This window comes from Acomys minous (genome assembly GCF_964271855.1).
Source record: "Acomys minous genome assembly, chromosome: 14".
Taxonomy (NCBI): Eukaryota; Metazoa; Chordata; class Mammalia; order Rodentia; family Muridae; genus Acomys; species Acomys minous.
This window is the reverse complement of record NC_140496.1, coordinates 31,595,063-31,620,919: the sequence shown is the minus strand read 5'-3', so window position 1 is coordinate 31,620,919 and position 25,857 is coordinate 31,595,063.

Genomic DNA, 25,857 nt, shown 5'->3' with positions numbered 1-25,857 from the left:
CCACCTGCCTCTGCCTCCCGAGTGCTGGGATTAAAGGAGTGCGCCACCACCGCCCGGCTGAAAGCATGGTCCTGAAAACAGAATTTTGAGTGTTATCCTGAAATAAGTTCCACCCCCCATACACACACTCCAGACATGTGAAATCAGAATTTTGGAGCCTTTCAGGCAGAAATCTGTTCAACATTTCTCTAGGTGCTTCCGTCAAATGCTGACATCTACAGACCCCTACTTTATGCCATAAATACAAAGCAAAAAGCTGTACCTAATTGACGGAAATCCTGAGAAATGAAAATGCTCAACTCTAACCCTTGTTAGAGGGATTAGCCTAATGCACAAAGGAACCAAGACCCTATCCGTCTCCCCACCCCACCCCCGCAAACAGCAGAGACTCAGCCTTGTCTAGTGAACCAATGGAGCCATGTTCTGTCCCCTTAAAATGTCCCAGGATTGTCACTAAAATGTGTGTTATGTGGAGGCCATGAGGCTTACAGAGGTAGGAGGTGGCTTTCTCTTTTCTCACTGCTGAGCTGAACCTCCTGACCTTCCCATGACCTCATGACCTTCCCATGCATCTTCCAAACTTGACCCTCTGCTTTACTTCAAACAGCAGCTCATAAAGTCCTCAGCACTCCGAGTCATCACCCTGAGCTGCTTTCATCCCTCGGACTGTTGGAGAGGTCGTATGGCCACAGAGAGAAAATGAGTTTCTACGAGGAAGAGCCCTCTGAGCCTGGCCATCCCCACTGAGGCGCAAGGCGGATGAGTTCAAGGCCAGTCTTAATGAGATCCTGGAGAGAGAGAGAGAGAGAGAGAGAGAGAGAGAGAGAGAGAGAGAGAGAGAGGGAGAGGGTGAGGGTTATAGGTGAGTGGTAGAGCACTTGCCCTAGGTTCAATCACTTGGGCTGCTGCAAAATTGATCATCATAATAATATGGAAAAAAAAATAAGAAGCATCTTCTCTAAGTGGGTTTTTTTAAATTTTGTTTGTTTGGTGGGTTTTTGTTGTTGTTGTTGTTGTTGTTTTGGTTGGTTCGTTGGTTGGCTTTTTGGAGACAGGGTTTCTCTGCGTAGTCATGGCTGTCCTGGAACTCACTTTGTAGACCAGGCTGACCTCGAACTCACAGAGATCCCCCTGCCTCTGCCTCCCGAGTGGTGGGATTAAAGGTGTTCCCCATTTCTACACTTGGTATAAAGCTTCACAGTTTGGAGTCATAAAAAGTATATTCCTTGGCAGTTTTTCACTTGATAACTTTTTTTTTAAATGGTGGTTGAACCCATGGCCTTCCACGTGGTAGGCAAGTGTTCTACCACTGAGTTACACGCCAGCCCTATTTTTACTTTTTAACTAAAGGTAGGCTTTCAGTAAGTTACCAGACTGGCCTTGAATTTACTACCTGTAGCTCAAGCTAGCCTTAAATTTATACTCCTGCCTCAGCCTCTGGAATAGCTGGATTTATTGGTTATGTGTTAAAAAAAAAAAAAAAAGCCCATCCTGCTCAGTAATCCTCAGCAATTTATCTAGGCCATAGCATGAATCGATAGATTGTTCCTTTGTATAGTATTCCTAGTATTCTGCTGTATGGGAGTATCACTATCTGCTTATTCGTGCATGCATCCATTCAAGGACATCTGGGTTGTTTCCAGGTTTTCTCCTTTGGATTTTTTTGTTTTGTTTTGTTTTGCTTTTGTTTTTTGAGACAGGGTTTCTCTGTGTAGCCTTGGCTGTCCTGAACTCACTTTGTAGACCAGGCTGGCCTCACAGTGATATGCCTACCTCTGCCTCCTGAGTGCTTGGCTTAAAGGCGTGCGCCACCACACCCGGCTCTGCTATGGGTCTTGTGTATAGGTTTCTGTGTAAACTCATGTTAGCCCACTGGGGGTAAATGCTACAGACATACGCTAAGCTATGTGGTTGCAGGTTTTCACTACTTACTGATTTTTTGTTTGTTTGTTTGTTTTTGGCTTTTCAAGATAGGGTTTCTCTGTGTAGCCCTGGCTGCCCTGGAACTCACTCTTCTAGGCCAGGCTGGTCTCAAACTCAGAGAAGCCTCCTAAGTGTCTGCCACCTCCCATGTCACTGCTTCTTAATTGCTAATATGATGGGTACATTCTTTAACATTCCCAACAACAATGAAGGAATACTTTTCCCGTGTTCTCCAGCACTTGATGTCATCACTACTTCCTGACAAATGAAGTGTTATATCTCATCATATGATAATTGCTATTTGTAATTTTTTTTTCTTCAGCGAAATACTTCTTGTTGTTTTCCCTCCAAGTTCTACTTTGATTATTTACTTTTTTTTTTCCTTGTCCTAGAACTCTCTTTGTAGACCAGGCTGGCCTGGGAACTCAAAGAGATCCACCTGCCTCTGCCTCCCGAGTGCTGGGATTAATGGCATGTGCCACCACGCTCGGCTGATTATTTACTTTTGTTGCTTATTTTTTGAGAGTTCTGAGCATACTGTTTCTACTGGACCTCTTTTGACTATGCAGTTTGCAAATAATTTCTCTGTGTCCTCAGTTTCTCTTTTTCTCCTAATGCATACTTAATGTAATCTCTTCCTTCTTTTTTCTTTCTTTCTTTTTTTTTTTTATTTTTTTTTTTTTATTTTTTTTTTTTTTTTTGGTTTTTCGAGACAGGGTTTCTCTGTGTAGCCTTGGCTGTCCTGGACTCACTTTGTAGACCAGGCTGGCCTCGAACTCACAGTGATCCGCCTGCCCCTGCCTCCCGAGTGCTGGGATTAAAGGTGTGCGCCACCACGCCCGGCTCTTTTTTTTTTTTTAATGTCTTTTTGTTTTTTGAGACACGGTTTCTCTGTATATCCTTGGTTGTCCTGGACTCGCATTGTAGACCAGGCTGGCCTCGAACTCACATGGATCCACCTGCCTCTGCTTCCCAAGTGCTGGGATTAAAGGCATGCACCACCATGCCCAGCTTGTTGTTGTTGTTGTTGTTGTTTTTAAAGGATTTGTTATTTTTTCAGGCGTGTTATATGTCTGTGCAAATGAGTGGCACAGGTGTGTGGTGCCTACCGAGGCTGGAAGAGGGCGTTGGATCCCTTGAAGCTGTAGTTGCTAGTGGGTGTGAGTAACTTGTTGAGGGTAGAATCCAAATTCAGGTCTTCCAGAAGAGAACAAGAGCTCTTAGCCACTGAGATAACTCCCGGCCCCCTCCTGCCCTTCCTCCTGCCCTTCTTCCCACCATTTCTGTGCAAGGGACCAAACCCAGGGAGTGCTGTACCACCAAGCCACCTCCCCAGCTCCGCAGTTATACTCCTACAAAACAAAACCTTTTACACTTTTGTAAAGGGCACATAATTAGTTTTTCCTCTGGAAGCCAGTCTAGAAACTGCATTTTCTTCGACATTTTATTTCACACACTTCATAATATTTTAGGTTTTTACACTTAGATGTCTGATCCTGAGGAAAGCGTGGTGGCGCCTGCCTATGATTTCAGCATGTGATTTAGACGCCAGCCTGGACTAGGCAGGAAGTCCCAGGCCAGCTAGGACTACATAGATTCTGTCTTGAAAAAAAAACAAAAAATATATATATATAAATAAATAAACTGATGCTCCTTTGGTGGAGGTTTGGGTGGGATCGGGGAAGCTGTTGGTTTGGTTTACGTTTTTTGAGACTGAGTTCTCTGTAGTCCAGGCTATCCTCAAACTCATTATAAAGATGAGGTTGGCCTTGAACAGCTGGTTCCTCTAGCCACCACCCCTACCAAGCGCTGCCATTGTAGTCATCCGCCTCTGTACTGGCTGGTTTTGTGTGTCAACTTGACACAAGCTAGAATCATCAGAGAGGAAGTAACCTCAGTTGAGGAAATGCTTCCACCAGATCCAGATGTAAGCCATTTTCTCAATTAGTGATGAATGGGGGAAAGGGCCACGCCCATGGTGGGTGGTGCCATCCCTGAGCTGGTGTTCCTGGGTCCTACAAGAAAGCAGGCTGCACAAGCCATGGGGGGCAAGTCAGTAAGCAGCGACCTTCCATGGCCTCTGCATCAGCTCCTGCCTCCTTGAGGATCCTGCGCTGCTTGAGTTCCTGTCCTGACTTCCAGCGTGGAAGTGTAAGCGAAATAAACCCCTCTCCTCCCCAGCTTCGCTCTTTGGTCCTGGTGTTTTCCTCACAGCAGTAGAGACCCTAACTAAGACACAGCTGCCGTGCCGGCCTGTTTGTTTTGCCTGTGAGTATCCACTTGTTGGGAAGGTTCTCTTTCTTGCACTTAGTTGTTTTTGCAACTTTCTCAACAAAACAGAAACCACGTGGGATCATTTCTGAATTTCCTGTCCTGGCCCATTAATATATGTCTCCATTCGTCTGCTAAAAGCACACCGTTTTGGTGACCGGAGAGATGGCTCAGTGGGCAAAGTGTTTGTCGTGCAAGCATGGGGACCTGAGTTCGGATCCCCAGCACGCTGGTTGTGTGTCACTCTATGATGATGGAGACAGATGATGGTTACCTAGAGTTCACTGGTCCATCAGGGAGTCTAGCCTATCAGTGGGCACTGGGCTCAGCAAGAAAGAGATCCCATCTTAAAAGATACATGTGACTGAGGAAGAGCTCACGCACTCCGGAACATCTGCACACACACACAAAGCACACAGCCCTCACTCCTCTGGCTCCCTGGCTACTCTGGAAATCAGGTATGAATTCTCTCCCCTTCACTCCCCTTTGAAGTTGTGACAACTGGTTTATGTCCTTTGCCTCTCCGTATAAAGTTTAGAATCCACTCATCAACCTGGACAGAAATCCTTTTTTGTGATTCCAACAGAAACTGCATTAAGCCTGTATGTCAGTCTGAGGACAACTAACTCTGCGAAGTGCCTACTCTTCTGACCTAAGACACAGTAGGTGTTTCAGTTTCTTTGTGTCTTCCCTGGTTTTCCCATCAGCATTATATGTTTACCATACAAGCCCTTTCCACTGTAGACTTACACTTAAAGCATTATATTTAATTATTTTTTGCAATCTGAAATGTGTGTGTGTGTGTGTGTGTGTATGTGTATATATATGCAATATTAATTTGGCTGCCATTAGAAATAAATCTTGGCATATTTATCTTGTACTTTGTAGTGACTCTGAGCCCATTTTGTTCTGAGTGTTTGTAACTTGAAGAACTTAGACTTCCCTCATAGACAATCGCATCCTAGAGATGGGGCTTTATTAGCATTTAGTGTCTTTGTTGTTTGTTTGTTGAAATAAAGTCTTATTGTGCAGACCTGGCTAAGCTGGAGCTCACTATGTAAGTGTGTAAACCTACAAACAGAGACCCACCTGCTTCTGCCTCCTAAGGGCTGGGATTACAGGTGTGCAGCACCATGACAAGTTGAGAATTTATTTATTTATTTATTTTAATATTTTGTCTTTTTTGAGACAGAGTTTCTCTGGGTAGCCTTGGCTGTCCTGGACTCGCTTTGTGGACCAGGTTGGCCTCAAACTCACCAAGATTTGCCTCCCTCTTCCTCCCAAGTGCTGGGATTACAGGCATGTGCCACCATGCCCAACATGACCAGTTGAGACCTTTAACTCATATGTATGTGGAGGGAGGGCTGTGCATATGACTGCTCCTGAGTACAGATGCCTTCAGAGGCCAGAGAGGACACATGCCCTGAAGCTGAAATGGCCAACATGGGTGCTAGAAATTGAACTTGGGTCCTCTGGAAGAAGAGAGCAACACCATAATTGCTGAACCATCTCTCCAGCCCTTAAATAATAATGATGATGATGATGATGATGATGATGATGATGAAGGAGAAGGAGAAGAAGAAGAAAGTTGTTTATTTTGAGATAAGGTCTTGCTATGTAGCCCAAACTGGCCTCAAAATTTTAATCCTCCTGCCTCAGACTCCTGAAGGTTAGGATTACAGGTATGTGCCGCTATGCCTGGCCTGCCTGCGTATCCCCTGCCCTGGTCTGTTTATTTTGAACAGGGCCTCTTTAGCTCTTAGATACTTTTCTATTGTTGTGATAAAACGTTATGACCAAGACAATTTATAGGAAAAAAGGTGGCCCACAGCCATCTCCATAACAATTTCATCACATTTTAACCTGAATATGCTGGTCTCTGTCTTTCTTTTTTTTCTTCTCTCTTTCTTTTTTTTTTCTTTTTGAAACAGGGGTTTCTCTGTGTGGCCTTGGCTGTCTCAGAACTAGCTCTGTAGACCAGGCTGGACTTGACATCACAGAGATCTGCCTGCCTCTGCCTCTGCCTCTGCCGCCCAAGTGCTGGAATTATAGGAGTGTACCACCACTACCCAAACAGTATCTTTTAACTGGCATGTTTAAATCACTTGTATTTAATGTAATTATTGATATACATGCTTATGGAATCCTGAGGTCTATGTTTGATGTCATTCTGAGTCACTCTCCACTTTATGTGTTAAGACAGGACCTTCTGCCAGGCATGGTGGTGGCGCACGCCTTTAATCCCAGCACTTGAGAGGCAGAGGCAGGCGGATCTCTGTGGGTTCAAGGCCAGGCTGGTCTACAGAGTGAGTCCAGGACAGCCAAGGCTACACAGAGAAACCCTGTCTTGTTGCTGAGACACTCTGTGGTATCAAAATCAGCTTCTCTGAGATTCAAATACAGATGGAAGACCAGCAGCTCTCCACACAGCCTCCAGAACTCAATATACAAAGTAAACAAATCCCTGAAAGATTTTTTTTTGAAGTAATAAAACTTGAGGTTGGAGAGACGGCTCAGTGTTAAGAGTGACTACTGCTCTTCCAAAAGATCAGAGTTCAGTTTCTGTCAGCAGTGTTAGTGCATGCCTTTAATCCCCGTGCTTGGGAGGCAAAGGCAGGTAGATCTCTGTGAGTTCAAGGCCAGCCTCGTCTACCGAGCGAGTTTCAGGACAACCAAGACTACACGCAAAGAAACCCTGTCTCAACAAACAAACAAAACTCAGAGTTCATTTGCCAACATGCACATCAGGTGGTTTACAGCTCCTTGTAACGCCAGCTCCAAATCCAATGTCCTCTTCTGGTCCCCTGACACCTCCAGTGGCACGTATATACATGTATGGGTGAGTGGTGTGTGTATGTGCATGTGTGTGGCACGCGCAGACACATGGAAATAAAAATAAAACAAGTCGTCTGGGTATGACAGTGCACACTTTTAGTCCCAACACTCAGAGGCAGAGGTAGGTGGATCTCTGTGAGTGTGAAGCCAGTTTGGCCTATACAGTGAGTTCCATGCCAGTTGAAGCTACATAGTGAGACCCCCTTCTAAAACAAAATAGAGGGCTGGAGAGATGGCTCAGCTGTTAAAGGCTGGGCTCACAACCAAAAATATAAAATAAAATAAAAACAATAGGAAATGTATTACATATTAATATATAATATATTAATATAGAATTATATTTACATATAAATTTATATGTGAAATAGCATATATTTTATATATAAATAAAATATATAATAAAGTTATATGCTATATAAATATGATACATATTAATATATAAGAGTGTTTGCCCCTATGCTCTAGCATTCCTCCCGATCACCTATGGAGTCTTGTTGTCTTGCTTCTGTTTGGAGAGTGTTAGTGATGGGTAGAAATTGTTCACTTTCATGGTAAAAACATTAGATTTGCTTTGTATTCTGAAAGGTCATTTTCCCTGGACACAGGATTCTGTGTTGACAGCTCTTTTCCTTCCCTATATGGAAGGTAGAACTCCATTTCTTTCTGGCCACCATGGTTTCTGGTAAGAGGTCTTCTGTCATAGCACTGCATCCATTTCCCCCTGCCTGTCTTCAAGACTTTCTTCTTTGCCTGTCAGTCATTTAATTCTGGTGAGTGTTCGATTCTGCGCTGTCCTATTTGAGGTTCACGTGGCCTCCTGACTCTGGAGGTTTCTATCCTTTAGCGGATTCCAAGGTTGGCCATCAGTTGTCCTGTGTTTGCACTTTTCCAGTTCTTATTCCGTCCCTCTCTCGGGGGACTCTGCTGACACAGGCATCGGATCTTTGCTAGCCTAAAGATCTCGGAAGCTGTGCTCACTTTTATTTCTTATTTCTTTTTTTTTTTTTTTTTGACTTTATTATTTTATGGCAAGTCTGACTGTTCTCTCTTCCAGTTCAGAGGACTCTGCCACTGAGCCACCCGCAGAGCTTTCCATTGCTGCTGTTGTGTCTTTTCAGTTATAAATTTCCCATTTGGATCTCTTTGTTTTTTCTGTTTCTTTAGAGGATTAGAAAAATAATGTATATGGGCATTTTGCCTGTGTATATGTCTATGCACCACATGTGTGCCTGGTGCTTGCAGAGGTCAAAAGAGGGCATCCCATCCCCTAGGAACTGGAGTTATCGTTGTGGGTTCTGGGAACTGAACCCAGGTCCTCCGGAAGAGCAGCCAGTAGCACCCTTAACCACTGAGCCATCTCTCCAGCTGTCTCCTGCTTTTTCCTGAGACTTTCTGCTTTTGCATTTACTTGTTTCCAGCACCTTCATAGTTGCTCGCTGAAGTGTTTTATAGAGGCCACTCAGTTTCCTCACTAGAGAACTCTGACAATTCTACCGTATCTGTATAGGAATTCATTGATTGCATTTTAAAAACTCAGTTTGGGGTCTTTGATTTTCTATATAGATGCTTTTGGGGAGCCTGAATGTCTTTTTTTTTTTTTTTAAATGAGAGTCTGGGTCTCATTTAAGCTTTCGGTGTCAGCTGGTGTTCGCGGCTGCGCTCCAGCAGGGCCACCGTGAGCCTGGTGGAATAGAAGGAGGAATAGAAGTGCAAATTCTTCACTTGCCCATGCTGACACCCTGCAGATTCCCGTTGCTCATTACTGCAAGGCAGGAGTGGTGTAGCTCCACTGACACCACTGTGGGTGTGGGGGGTGCCTTCTGGTCCCTGGGGGTCACGTGAAAGTCTCCATTGGCCACTATGCTGCCTCTGATGACCACTCCAGGGTGGGAGGAACTGGGACAGCCCATAACTGCCAGGTTGGCCAGCTCCACACACATGGACACCTCTGTTTTTGCAGCAGGAGGACCTTGTTATTAGCTGGTAAAAAAAGTTGGGGTGCTTCATGATAGCCTAGCGAATATGGAACACTGTAGGGTCCCCACACTAATAAGGATGGAGAGTCGACTATAGATTTTCCTGTGCTTTGGGGCTACAGTAAGGCGATATTAAGGAAGATGTTCTGTCTAGTGAGGAAGCCTCTTTCTGGGACATTCTGGGACTTAGGTTAGAGACAGCGTTAATGGGTTTGCTCCCTGTTTCTTGTTGCTTTTATCTGTGCACACAGCACCGCGGGGCTGTTGGACTCTTCAGCCCCACGGTGCACTACTGAAGACAGAACAAAGAGCCAGGGAATTCCCTGTTGTGCTGTTCCCTAGCCTGTGAGCCTTTCAGCATCTTCTTGGGTCTATGCATGTATCACTTCTGGTGTTATTAGTTGCACTTAGTGGAAGGCATAATGGAAATACGGGCCTGTACCACTTTCCCAGAAACAGCTTGCTCAGAAGAAAGGGAAAAAAAAAAAAAAAAAAAAAAAAGCTAATGTGACTACCACTTCTGATCTGCCCTTGAATCAAGCAATTAGTGTCTATTCATTCACGGCTCTAATGGTGCTAGGTTGAGTGTACGTGAGTGTGTGCACACATGCATACATGCTAGTAGTAGCTGCTGCATAACTGACACATAGTAAACTTCACATAGTTCAAATGTGTGGAATTTTGACATAGGCAGACACTCATGAAACTATCAACACAGTAAACATCTCCCCTTCCCCCAGTCCCTGTGTCAGCACTCCCCTGGCCTTGCCAAGCCCTGGCTATTCACGTGTTAGTTTGTAATATTGAAAAACTGGAGTGGCAGTGTGTGATTTTAATCACAGCCCTCAGGAGGTAGAGGCAGAAAAGTCAGGAGGTAAAGGCCAGCCTCGACAAGGTGGAGGTCAATCTCAGCTTCTGGTGAATTCAACAACACAGGCAACTATTTTTATATAATCATGCGGTGAGCACATGAAAGAAGCGCGTAAAAAAAAATCAACATGAACTAAGTAATTTCATACACATGCATGCACACAGGCATACACAGATGTAAGGCATGCATACATATGTGTCACAGTATAGCCTATATGGTATACATACACATATATGTGTAATATAGATGTATTTCATATCTCTATATGGAACTTTTTCATTCCTACACTATCTAAAATTAAATTTTCACAAACAGCTATTTTGAAAAATCGTCCCAGAGGGCAGGTGAGAAAGCTCCATCAAGCAAAGGCACTTATCAGGGATGATGATTTCTCACCCCAGGACCCAGATAGGAGAGAAAGAATGACCCTGCAAACTGTTCTCTGACTTCTATATATGTGCTATGGCATATGTCCTCTTCCCTAATAAATACATAAATAAATAAATGTAAAAAAATCTTGTCCATCTGGGCGTGGTGGCACACGCCTTTAATCCCAGCACTTGGGAGGCAGAGGCAGGCAGATCGCTGTGAGTTCGAGGCCAGCCTGGTCTACAAAGTAAGTCCAGGGCAGCCAAGGCTACACAGAGAGACCTTGTCTCAAAAAACCAAAAAAAAAAAAAAAACTTGTCCAGACATAGTAGTGCACAGTTTTAATATTAGCACTTGGGAGGCAGGGGCAGGTACATCCCTGTGAATGCCAGCCCAGCCGGGCCTCCATAGTGAGACCCTGTCTCAAAAGAAAACAAAAGGTCCAAGGTCCGCTGTCAGAATTTGAACTCGGAAGCCGCACACACCAAATGGTCTTTCAACTCTTGGAAATGGGAGGAGGGGTCAGAGGATGGAGGGAACCGTGGATGAATAAGTGAAGACTTCAAAGGAGGCTAGTGGATGTGTCCCAGCCTCTGCTCACCAAGCCACTGGCTAGTCTTTTCCTGTCCCAGAACCCTAGGCTCTCTTGTTGACAGTCATGTGTGAAACTAGGGCTGGCTCCAAACCCAGGCATGAGCTTGCTAACAGCCCTAGTGCTGAGTAGGGAAGGACGGTGCCTGCTTATGGGTAGGGTAGTCAGTGCTAGCTGCTCATGGGTAGGGTAGTCAGTGCTAGCTGCTCATGGGTAGGGCAGTCAGTGCTAGCTGCTCATGGGTAGGGCAGTCAGTGCTAGCTGCTCATGGGTAGGGTAGTCAGTGCTAGCTGCTCATGGGTAGGGTAGTCAGTGCTAGCTGCTCATGGGTAGGGTAGTCAGTGCTAGCTGCTCATGGGTAGGGTAGTCAGTGCTAACTTTAGTTCAGCGTCAGTGCTGGTCAGAGAACGACTCAGTCCCACATGCTCCTTCATGGAACTCTATCAGGCCCACCAGGCTGACCAACCTCACTGTACGTTCGCTTCTGCCTCACTCCCTTCAGGGCCTGTGTAGTATGCTCCCCTCTCTAGGTCTCCTAGTCCACTTTGGCTGGAAGAGACTCTAGAGTTAGAAAGCAGTGGCTAGGTAAACTGAGGCAGGGAGTACAGTGCACCCAGATTTGTGCCTTCATTTCCCTGTGAGTTCACAAAGAATGAGTTCTTATGGTCCAATGAGAAGCTGTGCTCAGGAAGCCAGGAGGACCCAAGAAGATAAGGGTTGTGCTCAAGCCCACGGGGTGAGTCAGGCCATGGTTCCACCCTCGGGAAACTCCTCTTGCCCCTTTGCACCTCAGTGTGTCCTCCGTGAAGCAAAGGATGATGACGACGACAATGACGACAACAATAATTATGAGAATGTAATATTTTTCCCCCTTAGAATTCAAAGAAAATATATACAAAGGCCTTGAGTGGGACCTGGTACCTGTGAGAGACTCCCCAAGTATTTATTTTATTATTTTTATTTATACGTGAGTGAATGCCTTGTGTACACAGGGGCCCATAAAAGGTGGTATCAGATCTCTTGGAGATAGAGTTACAGGTGCTGTGTACTGTCCGATATGGGTCAAGAGCAGCAAGGCTCTTAGCCTCTGAGACACTTCTCTAGCTCCTGTTATTTCATATTTTTAACAGATTTACTTTCCTTTTTAATCATGTATGTGTATGTCTGTGTATGTGAGTATAGATGCTGGATCCCCCGGAGCTGAAGTAATAGGTGTTGTGAGGCTCCATGTGGGTGCTGGGCGCTGAACCCCAGTTATCTGGAAAGAAAGGCTCTTAAGCTTTGACCCATCTCCCCACCCCCTTAGTTGTTAGTTTTGTTTTGTTTTGTTTTTGAAACAGGGTCTCATTTTGTAGCTCTAATGGATCTGGAGCTTCCTATTTAGACCAGGTTGGCTTTGAACTTGTGTCAGGCACTTACCTTTGCTGAGGGCTGGGATTACAGGTATGTACCACCTCATTCCTCTGAGATGTGCTCCTTCCCCCACTACGTGCACTTATTCCTCCTGCTTCCTGCCATGGACTGTCTGGGTCTGGGGTGGGCACGGTACCCAGTGGGGGCTTGATTCCATACCAGATTCTGATCAGCCCAGTGTGAGTGGGCAGTCCACACCCAGGGCCTAAGCCAGGCATTGTGCTGGGAGAGGGTAGCAAGAGGCACTAGCCCTGAGCACTTGGCAGTGTCCCTGAGGACAGGAGGAGGCAACCAGCGCCAACCCAGCCCTGTCTTGAAATGAACCCCATTGGGAGCTCAGAGGGGCACGCTGGCAGCTTTATTGCCAACAAGGGCTGTTAAAGGAGTGTGAGGTGCCTGCATGTGCTGAGGGCAGTCTTTTGCTGTTGTTGTTTTGTTTTATTCTGTTTTGGTTTTGGAGACAGGGTTTCTCTGTGTAACCTTGGCTATCCTGGAACTCACTATGCAGACTCAGAGATCCACCTGTCTCTGCATCCCAACGGCTGGGATTAAAGGTGTGTGCCACCACCGCCCAGCCCAGCCGAGGGCAGACATTTTCATTGTTTGCAATTCTCTTTGGGCTTTTGTGAGAGTTTTTCTTCTCCCTCAAGAATTGGAAGCCTTTCTCAAAGCTGACCTTTAAGTTCTCTGACCCAAGAAGGCCAGATTCAAGCAGCCCCCATTCTTTGCTGAGATTCTTCCTTCCTTGTGTTGCTTCCTCTGCCCCCCACCCCCTGCTCCTCTCCCCGTCAGAACTCAGGCAAGCATTCTACCATGGAGCCGTATCCCCAGTCTCTCTCTCTCTCTCTCTCTCTCTCTCTCTCTCTCTCTCTCTCTCTCTCTCTCTCTCTCTTTGCTATCTAAAACCAATCTGTTTCTCTCTATCCTTTCCCCGCCCCTTTCTCTCTCCTTTTCCTTTTTATTCTTTTCTTCCTCCTCTTCCACTTATAAAAATATTTATCTTTGTTGTTTGTTTTTGAGACAGGAGCTCTCTGTGCGTAGCCCTGGGTGGCCTGGAACTCACTCTGTAGCCCAAGCAGCTCTTGAACTTCCAAAAATCCTCACCCTAAGTACTTGACATGAGGCGCCACACCCAGTTTATTATTTCCTCCTCTTCCTTTTACTTTTTTGGTTTTTTGAGACAGGGTTTCTCTCTGGGCACAATAATGCACGCCCGTAATCCCAGCGCTCAAGGAGGAAGAGACAAGTGGATCTCTGTGAGTTCCATGCCAGCCTGGTCTACAAAGACAGCCAAGGCTACCTTGTCTCAAAAAACAAAATAAGCAAACAAACAAACGAGATGGGATTTTTCTATGTAGCTCTAGCTGTTCTGGCATTCACTTTGTAGATCAGGCTGGCCTCGAACTCAGAGATCAGTTAATTAGCTAGGATTAAAGGCATGCGTCACCACTGCCCAGCTCTTCTTTGTAAATATTTTAAATTTTATTGATTCTCTCTCTCTGTCTCTGTCTCTGTCTCTGTCTCTCTCTCTCTGTCTCTCTCTCTCTCTCTCTCTCTCTCTCTCTCTCTCTCTGTCTCTCTGTCTCTCTGTCTGTCTCTCTCTCTCTCTCTCTCTCTCTCTCTGTGTGTGTGTGTGTGTATCTATGTGTTACACATGCATTACAGCATATGTGTAGAGGTCAAAAAGCAATTTATAGGATTCGGTTCTTTCTTTCCTCCATGTGCGTTCTGGGGTCATCAGGCTTGGTGACAAGCCCCTTCACCCACTGAGCCAGCCATGAGCCAGCCCCACACTCAGTTCATTCTACTTGCTTTTTGTTTTATTAAAGGATTTTATTTATTTTAATTTTATGTGTCTGGATGCTTTGCCTGCATATATGTAAGTGAATCAGGAGTGTGCAGTGCTGGAGAAGGCCGGAAGCGAGCAGAGACCTCTGGGAGCTGGAGTTGCAGAGCATCCAAATGGCACTCACAACCATCTGCAACTCCAGCTTGAGAGGATCTGGCCCTTTTCTGCCCACTGTCAGCCCCAGACATGCCTGTGGAGTATACATACATACATACATACGTACATACATATGTACATACATACACACACGCATGCAAAACAATCATTAAAAAAGACTATAGCAAGAGCTAGAGAGGTATGAAATGTACGGCCCATCTTCCCAAGGCTTTCTCCTTCAAAATTGTCCTGAGATGGGGGAGAAAATAAAACAGGGGAAGGAGGAACAGTTGTGGTGGTGAAGGCCTGTAACCCCTGCTGAGGCAGGAGAATTGTGAACTTGAGGCCAGTATAAGCTCCATAAAGGGTCAAAGGCAAGTTTGTTCAACTTAGCCCAGACCCCCTTTCTTTTCTTTTCTTTTTTCTTTCTTTCCTTCTTTCTTTCTTACAACTAACTATATAGGCTGGTCTTGAACTCACAGAGATCTGCCTGCCTCTGTCTCCTGAAGGCTGGGATTAAAGGTGTGTACCACCATGCCTGGGCAGACCATAGCTTATAGTAACCCTCTGTTTTTAAAGGACTGGGGCTTACAGCACAGTGGGAGCACTTGCAAGACACAAGTTCCCGAACTCAAACTTCAGTACTGCAAGGGACAAAACAAGAGAACAGCAGATGTCTCCTGTCCTCTGGCCTGGTGCTGGCTGGGCCGTTTAGCAGCAGCCTGAGAGGGATGCTGTGGTTCCCAAAGCAGTGTGAGTTCACCACGGAAACAGGGCCCTGGCATCCTCCATCCAGAAGAGGCAGGACTGGTCCCACTTCACACAGAGAAACCGAGGCCCAAGAGTAGAAGAATCTACCCAAAGGGAGATGGCTCAATCAGTAAGGCGCTTGCTGTCCAAGCATGAGGACTGTGTGTGATTCCTAGAACAGAACCACGTTTTTTCAAAAAAGGTCAAGCACATGGTAGCACATGCTTGTGATCCTGGTGCTGGAAAGGCAAAGACAGGCAGCTAGCTCCCCGGGGCCTTGCTGGCCAGCCAGCCTACATGGCTTACTAAGCTCTTGGCAAATGAGGCACCCTGTCTCAAAAAACACGGTGGGTAGTGTTCTTGAAGAGGGGTACCTGAGCTTGACCTCTGGCCTATACATGAGCACGCACACACATCACAACACAACATAACACACATACACATCATAACACATACACACACACACTTAAGATGATAATACAGTTGCTCCTAATGCTAACTGGTGACCCATGGAGACTGTTTCTTGGGGCCTCAACACAATCTAGAAGTACAGGGGTCCTTGCCCATGTCACTTCCACACACGGGGCCTCCTGCAAGGCTCTTACTGACTCCCTCTCAACAGCCCAGCTCCACTCTTGGCCAAAGAGCAGGCTTATCGGAGGTACACCCAATAATTGAAACTGGGATCCATGGGGACATCTCCAGCTCCCAACCACCTGCCATGGCCACCAGCTTGGTGACTTCCTTTAAGTGAAGCTGGTGAGCGTAAGTGAGTGGCCAGTGTCTTTGAGATCCCAGGTTCCTCTGCACAGGAACACTGTGCACTGCACATCCCTTAAGATGAAGCAAGCCCTTTGTGTTCCCCAGCGCCAGCTGACAGCCTGATTCAGGCCAGTCTCCCCAGGAAACTTTACATCAAAGGAGAAGGACCAGGAGGAGTGGAGAAGAAAGATGTGGGCCCCTAGCTGCTTCTGCTTCCTTCCTCCAGGGATGCCAGTGAGGGGCCACTTCCTATTTCTGATAGGCCAGGGGAGCAGTCCTCAGGAAGGAGGCTCAAAACAACAGCCCATCCCTCCTCCAGCCCTGAGCTCTCATGACCCAAGGTCACTGTCTTGAGCACATGTGAGAACAGAACAGCAGGTCAGACAAGCTGATCGCTGGGGCCAGCATGCCCATCAGCACCAAAGAGAGGCTCTTTGTCCTCCTGCGCTCACTGAGTCAGTCAGTGAACACCTGAGCACCTGTTGTAGGCTAGGTGCTGGGCACCAGGGCCACTGTGGCCCACAAGTACAGCGCATGCTCTTTCTTCTTTCAGAGTCCATAGCCTAGGACAAGAAGCAAGCCTTGATCTAAGCATCAACTAGTTGCAGGTACGGCTAGAAGAAGGGTGAAGAAGAACAAAAAAGAACCGTGATGTTGGTAGAGAGATAGGGAGGCTGGACTCAGAGTGGAAGAGTCTGCTAACGGGAAAGGAAAGCAGTTAGGGAACCATGTGAAAAGAGTGTTCAGTCTTGAAGGAACGGCACAGGCAAAGGCCCCGTGTCAGATGCAAGCGTGGCCTGTCCAGCATGGCCTGCCCTGGAGCATGGGAGGGAGCCAGAGCGAAGCATAGAGCTTGGTGAGCCTGGCTACGCAGGAGCTCAAAGGACCGTTTAGGGATTGGTCTCCATCTGAAGAGTAAGATTGCTATTCAAGGTGCCCCTGTAGAGAGAAGATTCCATTAGCATCTTGAAAGATGTCCTTGTGGCAGCTTGTAGAGAATACATAGAGGGGCCTTTGTGTAACTGGAGAGTAAGACAGGAAGTGAAGGCAAGCCTGTGGAAAAGGTGTTGGGCAGCCACAGCAGGGTGATCTCAGACGCTTCAGGAAGATTGGCGTCCCTGACCATGGAGATTGGCTCCTGGAAGCCAGGAGATTAGAAAAGGTCAGAAAAGCAATGACCTCAAGACTCCACTGAGTGTTGATTCTTCCCTCTCCTTCCTTTCCTTCCTCCCCCTTCTTCTCCCCTCCCTCCCTCCCTTCCCACCTCTCAGCTGTATGCTTTTTCAAGACTGCCTTGTCTCTCTGGCCTTCCTCCTCCTCCTCCTTCAAAAGGATGCTTTGTGAGTGTCTGAGTGCCCCCAGAGGACACCGACGCCCATTTTGCCACCATCGCTTTGTGGTCCTTTTGCTTTTGTAAACAACACTACAGTGAGTGCTTGTGTGGCTGAATATTTGCACCCACACTTGCATGTGCTCACACATGTCCTGGGGGTGATATGCCCAAAAGCAAACAGGCTTTGTTTTTTGGTGCATTTTGCCAGACTGCCTTGTTGCCATCTAAAGATGGGCATCACCAATGAAGGAAGCCTTCTCAAGGCCTAAAGTCAAAGCCCTTGGACCTTAATTGTACATTCCTGAATGATAAAAAGCCCAAAACAACAAGATGACAAAAGGCCACTGTGATGTCCCAGGTCACTTAAATGTATTTATACTCCTACTGCTCTGCTGGTTCACACAGTCAATGGTTGGACGAATGAAGGTAAAGTGATGTGTGTTCAGTTCACAAATTAATCTTTTTTTTAAAAAAAACTGGTGAGCATGGTGGCTCACTTGTAGACACAGGATTCCTTTATTTATTATTATGTGTACAGTGCTCTGTCTGCATTTACATCTGCATACCAGGAGAGGGCATCAGATCACATTATAGATGGTTGTGAGCCACCATGTGGTTGCTGGGAATTGAACTCAGGACAGTGGAAGAGCAGACAGTGCCCTTAACCTCTGAGCCATCTCTCCAGCCCCTACAAATGAGTCTTATGAACACAGCGATTTGGGAGCATCTGCAAAGGTCTGTCCCCACTAGTTAGCAACTTAGATGGAGACTTAGAAGGCTGCGGCAAAGTATGCATATGATCCTGATGGGACCTCGCAGGACATGGTGGGACCTGGAGACAAATGAGGAGGAAGAAGGTGGGGGATACACCAGCTTCGGTAGGGTCAGTCTATGGTCACGAAGCGGAGGGTTGGCGGGGGAGGAACGACTTTTGGGACCTAGCCTGTGGCCATTTTCTGACACATAGCCATGGGTCATGGGTCACTCGGTGAAGAATGAACCAGGGTTCGGCCCGGCCTAGCCCAGGCCTGGACCACTGCTGCCAGGCTGTGGGTCAGGGTGATGGAGTGAATGCATGGTGGTGATGGTGGTGAGCAGTCAATGGAGCAGGAGGAGAGTGGGGCTAGAGACCTGGAAGACAAGTGTGTGCTGAACAAGGCTGTGAAGTACTGTGTGTGTGTGTGTGTGTGTGTGTGTGTGTGTGTGTGTGAGAGAGAGAGAGAGAGAGAGAGAGAGAGAGAGAGAGAGAGAGAGAGAGATTGGATGATTGATTGATTGATTGATTGATTAGAGACCCTCTTCAGAGTCAGCAAAGGGATGCTGGGATCAACTCAAAGCTGTTTTCGCACATCGCTGTTCACCAAGCTCTCAACCCTCAGAGCCAGCCCACCTTCAGTACTAGAGCAGTGTTACCCACTGGATCCGTGAGAAGCAGAGGTGGGAAAGGGGCAGAAGTGGATGCTCTGTCTTCCGCTCACTCGCTCTTCTCTTTCACCTCAGCCCACCAGGCAGGGATGGCAGCGGAAGGGAGCAGGTGCCTGGAGCGGGTGTGGCCCTGGCCATCAGTGTGGCTGGGGAGGACCCAGGTTCAATCCATTCCACGGGGCCTTCTGCTCCTTTTGCCTTCATGAAGCTTGGCTAGGTCTGAGAGAGTGTAGGAAAGCAGTGTCCTGGACTCACGGGCACTTGTCACCTTCTTTGAGGGAGTCAGCTCCAGCCAGCTAGCATCATCCATAGCCAAAGCTGGCAACGTGGCCGTGGCCCCCAGCTGTGCATCCCTGGCGCCTTGGCTGCCATTTCGCAATCATAGCGTGGCAGCCCTTCCACTCTTACCAGGGTGTGCTCATCCATAAAAGAATTAATGGTCCTTGCGAATAAAGAGGTACAACGGCAGAGGAAGGCTTTTTAGACAATCAATTAAAAGCCTAGAAGAGAGATTATCTCATTGAAGTATCAATTTTTAATAGCCCTGCATCTTTGAGTTTCCTCTAAAAAAACTTTGCTCAGGCCATTAGCCTGCTTGCTTCTGACTTTGACTCCTGCTGCCTCGACAGAGTGGGCACTCCCCATAGCGCCCCGCCACCCCCCCCCCCAGGAGAACACAAGTGCTTGCTCACTTGTTCAATAGCCCACTTGCTTGCTCACTCACTCGCTAGCTCGCCCGCCATCCTGTGCAGTGAATTCAGCTGTGGAATAACCTGGTGAGCCAAGAGGAAGAATCCCAAGTGACTGAGGGACCAGAAGGTCAGCACGAGCCAGGTAGCCATATGAACAGCTGCAGAAAATAATGTGGAAAACAAGCTGGAAACATAATTATCAAGGAACAGAGGAGGAGGGGCCATGAAAGACAGGAAAGGGAGTCTCTGGGTGGCTGGCAGGGGAACCCTTGTTATTACTGCTTTGTCCTTGGGAAGCAGCATTAGAGATGAGACTAAGAAGCATGTGAGGAAAGAGGTGCCAGGCAGAAAGAGTGACAGGTCTGGTGGCCCTAAGGCAGGAGGGGTTTGGAGCGCCACAGGGGACAGAAAAGGGTCACGGGTAGTGGAAACTTAGAAAGGAACACCATGACGTTGCGGCTCTGCAGAACTGCGAAGGGGTACGTGGTACATTCAAATGCCCCATGAGCCTCCAGGACAGTGGGTGAGCACACATCTGCTCTAAAGAGTCGCTAAGACACCTCAGGAGGCTGCTAAAGGCCTCACCTGGGTTTCTCACCTGCAAGGTGGGAGAACAACTTTGATTGTGCCCTTGGGCAGTTAGGGGTGGGGCAGATGACCGAGGCAGACTGCTCCACCCAACATCTCCTCCTCTGCTCTTCTACCCATTTTCTCTTGGCAGCGTTATTCAGTTTACCCCTCAGGGACTTTGGGATCAGATAAACTCCATGTGATGAAGGGTTCCCACCAGCCAAGTTCCCAAGGGGAGAGTTACACCCCCAAGCCCCAGTGCCCCAGCCAGCAAAGGGGCCAGGAACAGCCAAAGCTGATTTGCTCTCTGCGGTAACTCCACTCCATCCCCTCATGCGACTAACCACCACCTGAGTAACCGTCAGGTTGGGAGTCTCAGACCGCCCTGAGTAGGAGGGAGTGGGAGGGGCCTAGTAGGGTGGTCTGTCTTTGCCCCTGGACAGGACTCCAAACCTAATATGGACACATGCATGTTGGCTTTCTGGACAACTGGCTTCCCACTCAGTCAGGACAAAGGTTGAGGAGTGATGCGCTGCTGGAGGCTTGGCACGTGTGTCTTGGTTTCCCATAGGCTATCCCCAAGGTGCATATGTGGAAACCGAGGCTCAGAGACATGGTCCTTCTTGCTTAGTTAGCAGGGTAGGCAGTCCTCAACTGCCTAGTTGCTCTTCCAAGTTATTTTGTTTATTCCCCTCTCTCCTCCTCCTGCCTCTCTGTGTATGTACATGGAAACCAGAGGTCAACATCGGGTGTCATCCTCAATCGCTCTCTATCTTATTTTTGAGAGACAGGGTCTCTCACTGAATTAAGAGTTCACTGGCCAGCAAGAAGTCATTATTGGAGCCTTCTGCCACCCTGAGCTAGGAATATAAATAATGCTATTATAACTCTCTCTCTCTCTCTCTCTCTCTCTCTCTCTCTCTCTCTCTCTCTCTCTCTCTGTGTGTGTGTGTGTGTGTGTGTGTGTGTGTACATGTGTGCACAGTTGTTTGTTTAAATACAGGGTCTGATTGTCTAGCTCAGGCTGGTCTTGAATTTTCAGCACGACCTCTCAGCTTTAGCTCTGGAGTACAGCATTACAGACACGAACTTGCTCACCCTCTGTCCCTGTCCTGGCTGGTTTTATGTCAACTTGACACATGCTAGAGTCATCAGAGAGGAAGGAGACTCAGTTGAGGAAATGCTTTCATGAGATCCAGCTGTAAGGCATTTTCTCAGTTAGTGATCAAGCGGGAGGACTGGGCCCATGGTGGGTGGTTTCATCCCTGGGCTGGTGGTCCTGGGCTCTATAAGAAAGCAGGCTGAGCAAGCCCTAGGAAGCATGGCAGTGAACTGTACTCCTCCACAGCCTCCGAATCAGCTCCTGCCTCCAGGTTCCTGCCCTGCTTGAATTCCTGTCCTGACTTTCTTTGGTGGTGAGCGGTGATACAAAAGTGTAAGCTGAATACTCTTTCCTCCCCAAGTTGCTTTGGTTGTGGTGTTTCATCACGGTGATAGTGACTCTGACTTAGACAGTCCCTCCTTTCTTTGCAGCACTGAGGATGGAACCCAGGGCCTTGCGCAGGCCAACCAAGTGTTCTACCATCGTGCCTCATCCTCTTCAGTTACTTGACTGTAGGAGCTGGTGCTATTGGAAGGGTCTGTGATTTCCAGGATGCAGCTGCAGGGTCAGGGATAACCTCTCCAGACCTCAGCTTCCAGGTGTGATGCAGTTCCTAGCTTGATATACCTAAGTGAGTGGATGGCGTGAGGCTTGGGTAGAGAAAAGGCTCCGCAAAGAATCCAAAACCTGGTGATGGCTGTGGTGGCATCCTTAGCTCAGCCCCCACCTCTTACCCCCTCCATCCTTGCCTTCCTTCACCAAGCAAGTTAACCAGCAACTTCACAGAATCAGGCTTCAGAATCACCTGGATCCGGTTGCTCACTCGCTGGCTGGCCCTTCCCCTCCGTGCTCTCCGGTTTCCTACTTACTCCCCCTCCCCCAGACAGTTGTGAAGATTAACACTCAACAGCACAGGCGGGAAGAAGCATGATTCTAAAGCCTCCCACTCCCCTGCTGGGGTTGACCAGTTGGCCTTTCTCGAAGGTTGAAGTCCAATCCAGCTAGGGATAGATAGGTAGTTCTGAAGTTGGCCTGGGATGGTCTGGAATCCAAAATCCAGACTGACCTGCTTCAAGGGTGCTCCGGCCACATGGCAAGCCCAGATGGTGGTGTTTGGGAAGTCAGCAAGGGAAGAGGAAAGAGCCCCCCCCCCCCCCGCCGGGCAGGAGGCCTGTCTGGACTGTGGCTGAGTGCCAGGATGCTAAGAAGGCTTGGAGGATGTCCTCAAGGCAAGAGAGGGTCCCTGAGTGTGTGGATGGAAGCTCGTGCAGTGCTGGACAGCCGTGGCTAGTTCTTGGGTAGGGATGACGGAAACTTGTACGTGAGAACCAGGTGTACGTTTACACCTCTCCAGGCTCCTCCTTTTGGAGGACTAAGCGCTGCAGAGATCACCAAGTGCTGCAGCAGCAGCTATGGACTGGAGGAGGGCTGGAAGGCCTTTCCAGGGAGCCCCTACTCCCTTGAGAGGCACCTGCCTGGGGCCAGGGAGGCAGCTGGCATCTCACAACCCTGTAATTAGTAGATAGAGTCAGCCAGCAGTCTTCTGCTGATGATAGCAGTGGGGGCAGCGGGCTGAGCGGCAGCTGGCTTCGGGGTGCTACCTCTGCCTCCAGTCTCCTCCCAATGCCTCCGAAAGGGTGGTTAGAATGGCTGTCGGCGTCCTAGGTGGGCTAGGCACTAGACTCTTGGGTAGCTGCCCAGAGTAGTGGAGGAAGGCAGAAAACATGGACAAGTGATCTTATAGAAGGTGAGCTTGGCCAGCCCATGGGTGTGCTCCCCTTTTTACAGAGAAACTATTGTGGGTTAGAAGACACATAGCCAGTGGGGAAGCGGAATGGGCCATAGGTCATACAGATCTGGGGGGTTCCAGTGAGAATGGGTGTCCTAGAGAGACAGCCTGATGCTCTCCATCCAAGATCATTAACCCAAAGAGCCTAAGGGCAGACTCTGGGGTCTCCAGTCCTCAGTCACAACACAGAGGGAAGAGCCAAACCTAGGATGTAAGCCCAGTCTGTCTGGGAGCTCCAATGCCTGGGATGAGAGGCACTGAGGGTCTGGGTGGCTTTGGAACCAAGTCCCTGGAATGCCTGTTCTCAACAGAAGATGCCCCACCTCCCAGGACAAGTAGCTGGGGTGGGCCGGGATCTGTCTTCAGCATTCTACCACCCAGTTCTCCATTCTTCCTCTACTCTTCTATGATACCACCCCCCCTTCAGTTTTTTTTTTTTTTAAGATAGGGTCTCACTATGTAGCTCTGACTGTCCTGGAATTCACTATGTAAACCAGGCTGGCCTTGAACTCTCAGAGATCGGCCTGCCTCTGCCTCATAAATGCTGGGATTAAAGACCTGCACCACCCACGCCTGGTTTATCCTACCTTTCTCTATTCCTCTGTCATTCCTCCCTCTCATTATCCCAGGACACTGAGCTGGGGGGGGGGGGGCTGTAGACAAATAACCATTCACACTAAGAGAGAAATGGGTAAGCTAAGGCCGTGAAGGGCTGTGGGGGGAGGGGAATTCTGCGTGGTGGTGGGGCTTCAGCCTGCCTTGGAAAGGCCAGATATGCAAGAAGTGGGTAAGACCATACGCTCCTTATCCTGGGTGGGCAGCATGGGCAGGCTCTGCACTCAGACTGCCTCCATAGGGGAGGGACCATGACTACTCTGCTGTGTGGTGGTGGAATAGTTATTTGCCGCCTCTGAGCCCCTGGATGGCGGCGTAAACGCGACAGTGATCGTGGTACCCGTCTCACCAGCTGGTGGGAAAGACTGGTGAGAGCTGCCTGTGAAACTTCTGGCAGTCACTCTTCCAGGGACCCAGTCCTATAAGTGACAAGTGGCACAGCTGTACCCTACACTGGCTGCCTTCTGCCCCCATCCCCTGCACTGTTCAAAAGGGACCCTGCCCCCAGATGCCTCACTAAGTGGGCACAAGATAAGGCTTCAGGGGCTGGTGGGGACTGGGGTGCAGAATGCTTCTTGCCTTCTGGGAGCAGCTGTGGCCACGTGGGAGCTGGGGCTGTGTGGTCAAAGGTGCTGACGGCTCAGGAGAGGGAAACCCACATTTGGACGGGCAAACTTCCCATGACTAATATTAGCAGTGCATTAAAGATTTTCCTTAAGGCACCATGAGAGCCGAAGCTAATGCTTCTGTGGGCCATGACCCCTGGATGACTTTCGCTGAAAGTAACAGTGACCCATGAAGGACTGTGAGCAGGGCCCAGCCCCCATGCTCCACCCCCTCCCCCCTATATTTCCCAAGCCTTCCTTTCCTTTTCCAGCCAGAGCCTCTCTGTCCACTGCCGCTCTCCAAGCAGCCTTGTGGGGAGATAGACACTGTGAGGAGGCCCCTGGCCCACACTATCTCTCTGGAGGTGCCAGGGAGTCTGGGGGAGCCAGGGCTCTGCTCTGTGTCTGGGAATGGCAGCTGTCAGTGAGGGCCTGGCTTCTAGCTCCTGGGGGTCAAAGGGCAGCACTCTCAGTCTTTCCTAGGGGCCCATTTCCTGTTTGAGAGAGGAAGAAAGATCCCTGACAGGAGAGGGTCCTTTCCTACTAAGGTGACTCCTGGGGACAGCTTTCCGGTATTGGGGGTGGGTGGAGGGGAGGGCAAGGGGTGAGGGGGGGGCAAGGGGTGAGGGGGGAGTGCTGCTTCTTCTCCCTTCTTCCTTCACCTGGGAGGCCAGGAGGGGACTAGGGTCTCTCACAGGCCACCAACACCATCAGTTAGGCCTGGTGAGGATGATGACTTCTGCTCTGAGCTCTGGCTCCCAGCTGGGGCCCTTCAGCAGTTTCATCCCTTCCTTAGTCCCCAAGGCTCACAGCACCTCTGCATCCTGGCAGCGTGGCTTCCAGGGACCTTCCTGAGCAGATTACACAGAGATAAAGTCTTCACTGCAGCTCTCTGAACCGGAAGCCTTTTTATGAACTTAGCTTTACCTCTTTGCGCTAGGTTGAGCCTCTTGCACTCCGCCAGGGACAGGAGAACAGTTCTCACATTTATAGAGCTTGTCAAGATGGCTTTAGGAAATTGGGGGTGTGTGGGGGGGGGCGATGGGATGTAAATAGAGTTTCTTTGTGTAACCCTGGCTGTCCTGGAACTCACTCTGTAGACCAGGCTGGCCTCAAACTCAGAGATCTGCCTGCCTCTACCTCCCGAGTGCTGGGACTAAAGGTGTACACCACCATCACCTGGCTGGCTTTAGGAAATTTTAGTGTCTGCTGCTGTGACTCTAATGCCCATTTCCTTCAAATTCCATATAATCTGCTAATAAAGTTTGGAAATTAGATATCAAATAAAAAAAATTACCACCTCAGTGTGGTAGTTGCATGCCTGTAATCCCACTACTTGGAGACTAAGAAAGGAGGACTGAGTTTAAGGCCAGTGTGCAGTTTCAGGCTTGCCAGAGCTACAAAAGACCCTACCTCAAATATACAACCCAAAATTAGGGTTTCCTATTTCTTGTGAGTAAATTTCCACCAATAACCTAATCCTGCAGCAATCAGCTCTTTGCCCTGCTGGCAAATCCTCCTGTCCTCAGCAGACCTCCAGGAACTGTTTTTTGTTTTTTTGTTTTGTTTCAAGACAGGGTTTCTCTTTGTAGCCCTGGCTGTCCTAAAACTCACCTTGTAGACCAGGATGGCATCAAACTCAACAGAGATCCGCCCACCTCTGCCTCACGAGTGCTGGGATTAAAGGGGTGCACTGCCCCCCACCCCACCTCACCCCCCTACCCCCATCCCCTCCACCCCCGGCGGTGTAACAGTTTTTTAGTTACGAAGTTTATTACTATTATTATTAGTGTGTGTATGCCTGTGGAGGTGAAAGGACTTCAGGGAGTTCGTTCTCTCTTCCACCTTTATGCTGATTCCGGGGATCAAACCGAGGTTGTCAGGCTTGTGTGGCAAGTGCTTTTACCCAGTGAGCCATGGAACATTGACTTCCAGGTGGGAAACTTGAGGCCTGGAGAAGGTGAGGGATGTCCCTGAGGTTGCGCAGTCAGTAAAGGGCAGAGCGGAGATTTGAGCCCG